The 6,804-nt window shown below is 45.4% G+C and overlaps 1 pseudogene; it reads right to left on the bottom strand.

The window, feature by feature from the left end:
- Positions 1-1,304: 1,304 nt before the first annotated feature.
- LOC129008709 (cell adhesion molecule-related/down-regulated by oncogenes-like) lies at positions 1,305-6,264 on the bottom strand (annotated as a pseudogene).
- Positions 6,265-6,804: the final 540 nt, after the last annotated feature.

Consider the following 6,804-nt stretch of genomic DNA (forward strand, 5'->3'; position numbering starts at 1 on the left):
TATTCTAATATACAATGAGACTATATAAAAGATGAGGATGGTTAAAAGAGCATAATGCTATTAAAATATAAATGACTATAGAATTGTTATGTTCCCATTACCCTTGTCATTGGCATACGGATCCTGTCAGCTTGGTAGTCAGCATAGTACCCAATAGGTAGCTTTTAAAAAAATATCATGATCATTTATAAATGTGGAGAAGATCCTTCCAAAGGCAGCTTCAATGTCCTTGTCACGCAGAGGCAGCAGTGGTCAGGAGCTCTGCTGACCAATGCTTTTGGTGCCTGTTTAAAAGGAAGACATTCTGGAAAAAAAAGTCTGGAAACTTCATAAAATAAACAACAACAACAACAACAAACACCTTTTCTTCCAAAATAAGTATTTTCTGACACTCACACCTTCAGGCTGTTGCCCCTGTTGGAAGTGAGAGAATGACTAGTTTCTGGCAGTGTGACACCACGAGCATGCTCCTAGGCTAATGGAGCAGATGGAAGAGCTCCCTCCAAGAGAGGCTCCCCGCAGCCCTCCCCTTTTTTCTGCTGAAAATGTGTATCTTTCTTTGCAAGCCACAACTTAAAGTCTTATTTTGTTCCTACTCTTAGAAACAGTCAAAAAGAGCCCCATACCGGGCCATTTTATGAATCGAGGTAATTTTAAAGCAGAGGGATAGTAAAGCATTATTTGTCTCTCTGGCCTTGGTTCCTTTTCCGCATACTGCAATCATTCAACTACATCTTACACTCTACCATGTCCACGACACTGCTTATGACTGGTGACTAGAAGACTGAACATCACTTGTGCCCGCGTGCAGATAGGGAGAATGTTGTCTGGTCACATTACCACTTTAGTGGAAGGCACTCTTTTAAAATTCATCAGCCAGGTCTGCTATTACAAACACTGGGTCAAAACCGTGGTTGACTTCAAAATGTTCTCAGAAAGTTTGATAATACACTATTAAAAGACGGTTTTCCATCTGAAAACCTGACTGGTGGCAACCTTCAATTGGCCCCTGCATTTCCTCTGAGCTGAAGTAGCCAAGAGATGGAATCGTTTGCATGAGGAGTTCTTATTGCCACTACAGTTGTTAGAAAATATGGAATGATCCCTCTGCCCTCCAGGTGATTGAAAGCCACGCAAAACAAGGTTGTTTCTTACTGAGAGCAAGGAAGCAATGGGTAAGAAAACTTTTAAGGCATATATAATACAAAAGGGCACACATTTTTAAGACACATTCACATGACATTATACTGCAAAAAAAATAAAGAATGATTTTCTCTGATTTGAATTAAGATCCTTCACACAGTTCACTCCCAGGCCTGTTTTGTGCAGTTGGTTACAGGCTTGAAGTTAGAAGATGACTGGTTGTTTGCACATCCTCCGGTTTCCTGGGGCTGCTGGAGGACCACTGAGGGGCCATCCAAAGGAACACCAGGCGGAGGCCATGTTGTCTTTTCAGCACCGTCCTCTGAGATAGGTGGCAAAATAAGAGGATTCCAACGTAAATTCTTGCTGTCTGTTTCTGAATAGACACAGCTGTCTTCTCTGCTGAACTCTTCTGGATTTTCTGTGCGATAACAGCTGACATCGTTTCTATTATCCTGACAGCACTTTTTTCCTCCTCTGTAATAACACACTTTGCGGATGAACCAAAATCACCAAAAACTGCCACGGATACTGTTAGGGGGCCACTCAAAATAATACCAACGCTATTGTTGGCAAGGGATTGGTAGAAACCCAAAAGAGAGGAGTTAAGAGAAAGATTTGTCAAAGTCCCCTGATGAATCTTTATATATTCCATGTTTCCATCCTACACTTTTCCATTATGCAACCGTGAGCTATGAGTGGCCACAGGTTTGGCAGAACAATGTACTTCTACAGGTCCACCACTTTTCTGGACGGTAGAGAGCGGCTCAGAAGTAAAATAAGGTGTCAAGTCTGAACTCATGGAAGAGCAGAGAATCACGACGGTAACATACAGCAGTGTCCATATGGGTCCAAGATTCACCTGCAGAGCGCCAGATTACAGAAGCAGGCAAGGCAGGCTTCCAGAGCAAAACCCGGGCCTTGGTTCCCTTTCCAAGGTACTACAATTCAGGGTAATCAGACGCATTCCTTAACCTCGACTCCTTCCTGCTTACTAAAGACTTTGATCAGTCTTCATGCTGTCCACAGGGAGTCTCCAAAACTCAGAGTAACAGTTGGCTTACATCCTCAGTGATTCAAGTCTGCAAGGTGTATATGATTGTGCTTCGGGGGGAAAGCAGAGAAGCCACTTTCTGTACTTACAAGGGAGTTCACTTCAGTGCTATAAACATCACCGCAGGCCTGCTTGTAATAAAGTCCAGACTAGCAATCTGCCTTTGGGTTGAGCTGTTCTCCTACAAGATAAGCTGTTAAGTCATGCCTTCATTTTAGATCTCTCCGCTCTGCAGGCTAAGCATCCAGAGATCCTGTGGGGCAGCCGGCTGGGAAAGCCACCCTCAGGTCCTTCCCTCTGATGCCACGGCGGCTACTATGGAGGTGGCTATGGTGGCAGCGGCTGCGATCCCAAGGGGCCCCTCCACGCACCACGCAGGGCAGAGGAGGACGCGGTGTCTTGCAGGCCAGGACGCAGGCGCTGGGTAGGTCAGGCGGCCGCTGGGTCCTGGTTCTTCTGGCACCTTGACTCTGGAGCCCGGCATCAGGGCTCAGGGCAGGGGACCTGGGGCGCGCCCCCGCGGCAGCGCTCCTCCAGGCGGAGGGGAGTCAACATGTAACCGGGTGGGTTCAGGGCTGCCCGGAGCATGCCAGGAGCAAAAGGAGGGATCCTGTGAGAGACAAGCGAGGCCAGCTGTAGAGGCCGCCTCCAATAAGTAGTTTTTTAAATCCATCTCTCTCCCTCCACTCACAAGTAGACCACAGAGTCTATTTTGCCCATACCGATGTCTCTGTGTGTTCAATGCTTAGCTCCCAATAATAAGTGAGAACATAACAGCATTTAATTTTCTGATCCTGCGTTAATTTGCTTAGGATTACAACCTCCAGCTCCATTCCCATTGCTGTAAGAGTCGGTGTGCCCAGAGGAAAGTCCTCCATTTAAGCTCCCATTCACAATTACACTGACTCCATTGAGAACCTTATGGTGAAGGTGGGAACAGCCACTGCTGAGACCGCCATGGCTCAGTAAGCCTCCATGAACACTTCCATTTATCTCATTTGCTCCTGAGAGAGTGCTGTATTACATCACCTGCCCATTAATATCTGATCCTTGATAGAGGTATCCCGGAGGGTCATATTTCTGTATGATATTCTTCTGGCGATTCTTCCACAGGCATATTTCAATGAACACCATGAGAATGAGGCCCAAGACACCCAGCATCCAGCCAAGGATCAGATATAACAGGTCACTGCTTCTGTCAGGGCTGGTTGCTGGCCTCACATTTCCTTCACTTCCTGAGGAATTCAGAGGGGTACTCAAGCCTTTCGGTTACTCAGAAGCTCCAGGAACACATTTGACTTTAGTCTCGCAGATCATCACACTGCTAAACTCACTTTCTTCTCCTTCACTGAAGCACTCCACTTTAATGCCATAGGAAGTTTCTGACAGCAGATGGCCAATCATGTGCCACTCCTTTGAACCTTCTGTAACATCCCTCTTATAAACTTTTTCATTGTCGTTATCTGTGGGTCGGTAATAGATATAAAAGAATGGAAGTGTTATTTTTATTTCACGGAATGTATGTCCACTTTAGCACAATCTGAGTAACGCTGACGGCCTCTGTGTATACAATGTGAGGTCCATTATTGGACAGTTGGAACAAAGTTTGGGGAACCCAGTCACCTGATACGGATGAGATGCTGAACTCTGAAAACTCTCTTCATAATGGTTGATAGCAATGACCCTAAATTTGTATGTTGAACCTGGTTCTATACTACAAACTTCCACAGAAATTTTGGAAGGAAGGACATCTTCAGCTGTCACCAGCCAGTCACTGGTCCTCATCCATTTATATTTGACCTTGAAGGCAGCGATTGAAGAATTCCCATTTGCCCAAGGAATTCAAGTGACACAGACCAACGTCTCTGATGCAGTGGAGATAATCAGGTGATCTGGTGCTTCTGGAGCGCCACTGTGCCTAGACGAATCTGTAAGCACCACTCCAAAATTGTTGTTTGAAGCTTCTGAAACAACATGATACTCGGGGGTGCCTGTGGATTGAGAGGATGCCTGGGTGTTTTTGGATGGTGCTGTTTTTCTTTGCTGGTTCAAAAGGTAAAAATGGCAGGTGGGTTTTCACTTGCAGCACTTCTTGCTACCATCGAGAGTTCATAAGGGCTAGATGGCTCCATTTCAGCTAAATGAAGCTCCCTTTCACCTCCTGGGATCCAAACCCTGTGCCAACTTCCCACCACACCAACTTCATACTCCAGATTTTGATACTTCACAAAGTAGGCATTGATGGGCAGTCCACTTCCCTTGCCTGCCCTCCACACCAGGTTGTATGTATCTGCTATGGGGGTCTGTAGGGTTTCAATTTGATGGGGACCTCAGGAACAGAGATGCCACCAGCATTTTTCTCTGATGGTGATTCCACTGCACTGGGATGTACTTTCTCTGGAAATGAGCTGAAGAATCCACTTTCTGAACCACCTCTTATTTTTTTCATTATTCTGAGTAACATCAAAAAGTGTGACTGTTTCTGCTTTTGTTTGTTTCAAAAGGAACAACCATGAGAGGTGGTTCTGCCTGGCTGGTACCATGTTCATTTATAGCTTCACAGATGTATTTCTCCACATGCTGCTGCATCACAGCCTGAGTATGGAGAGAGCTCAAGCCAGCTTGGGACATGATGAAATAGACAGGCTCTAGGTCCAAGATTCCAGGTCTTGAGAAGTGTGACTTTTGGGATTTAGATCTAAGGACTTAAGACAGATGGCTGGTTATCAATCCGTGGATGTCATACCAACAAATGACCGGACCCAGCAGCCTGGTAGCATTGCAGGACAGAGTAAACAAAGTCTCCATCTACCACTTTTATGCTTGCTGGTGCCATAATTATAACTTGCTTGAATCCATGGCCTTTTCCTATTTCAAGTCTTCCAGTAGACTGCATACATCCAGCCTCATTATCTCCTAAACACTGATGTAGCCAATATCTTGCATAATAACCCCACTGAATTTCAGTTAGTTTCCTGCAGTTCGATGTCTTGAGGAAGGATGATTAGGCTGTGCATTATGAAACCAGTTATGGCTGGCAGCTGGGTTCCTACAAACATCAGAGATAAAGTGTACTGTGGAAAATAGAGACACTATCTGATCCTGTAGTCCCTTAGAGTAGGAGCCTGTTCAAGTACATTAATCACGTATGCCACATATTTTACATCTCCAGAGTTGTTTCCCACCATGCAGGAATCGTTTCCAGAGTCCACTGGGTCAATGCTATCTATGGCAAGATGAGAATACAACCTTCTCCAGTTTCTTCCCGGGGCAATATCCTGCCTGTTCTTTAGTCAACACACTTGAGGAGCCAGGACCCCACTAAACATACACTCCAAAGTTGCAGGGCTATGTGAATGAACAGCTAACACCTGTGAACGAGCAGGGGAAGAATGCCAAAATCATCTGAAGAAAGGTGACTCACAAGGAGCTTTTGGCCAATGGGTTCAACTTTTAATTCATGTGTGGCCAGATTATAAGCTGCACATTCGTGTGATCCCTTGTCCTCTAAGGATACATTCAAAATCTAAAGATGTTCTCGTGGAGGGATTAAGTAATTCTTCGTGGAAGGCTTCAACCACTTCCACTGGATTTTAGCACACACCTCAGCTTTGGGGTTACTCTCTGGTACCCTGCAGCCAATGAAGCTGGCACCTTTATTATTTTGCTGTAATAAAATGCTTTGTGGATGAATCAAAGTCACCAACAACTGCTGTGGATACTGTTACAGGGCCACGTACGACAACATTGACCTATTGTTGAAAATGCATTGGTAGTAACCCAAAGGGGAGGAGTTAAGAGAAAAAAAATTGTCAAAGTCCCCTGATGAATCTTAATATATTCCATGTTTCTATTCTATTTTTTCCATTATGCGACCTTGAGATGTGAGTGGTGGCAGGTTTAGCAGAACAATATAATTCTACAGGTCCACTAAGTTTCTGGACAGCAGAGGGTAGCTCAGAAGTGAAATAAGGTGCCACGTCTGAACTCCCAACAGAGCAGAGAATCATCAGAGTAACAGACGGTGGTGTCCATAAAGGGCCAAGATCTGGATGCAGAGCACCAGATTACAGAAGCAGGCAGGACAGGCTTCCAGAGCAAAACCTAAGCCTTGGTTCATTTTCCAAAATACTGTAGTTCAGGGTAGGCAAACACATTCTTTAACCTTGACTCCTTCCTGCTTACTAAAGACTTTGATCAGGGACGGTCTTCATGCTGTCCACAGGGTGTCTCCCAAAATGAGAGTAACAGCTGGCGTACATCTTCAGTGATTCAAGTCTGCAAGGTGAATACATTTGTGCTTGGGAGGGAAAGCAGAGAAGCCACTTTCTGTTCTTAGCCTGGAACTCACTCCAGTGCTAAAAGCACATCATAGCAGTTCTGCTTGTAATAAAGTCCAAACTAACAATCTGCCTTTGGGTTGAGCTTTTCTCTTACAAAATAAGCTGTTAAGTCATGCCTTGATTTTAGGTCTCTCCACGGGGTGGGCTAAGCATCTAGAGCTCCTGTGTGGCAGCCAGCTGGGAAAGCCACCCCTGTGTCATGCCCTCCGGCGTGAGGCAGCGGCTGCGGTGGCGGCTGTGATCTGAAGCGGCCCCTTCAGGCCC

Source organism: Pongo pygmaeus, chromosome 9 (genome assembly GCF_028885625.2).
Source record: "Pongo pygmaeus isolate AG05252 chromosome 9, NHGRI_mPonPyg2-v2.0_pri, whole genome shotgun sequence".
Taxonomy (NCBI): Eukaryota; Metazoa; Chordata; class Mammalia; order Primates; family Hominidae; genus Pongo; species Pongo pygmaeus.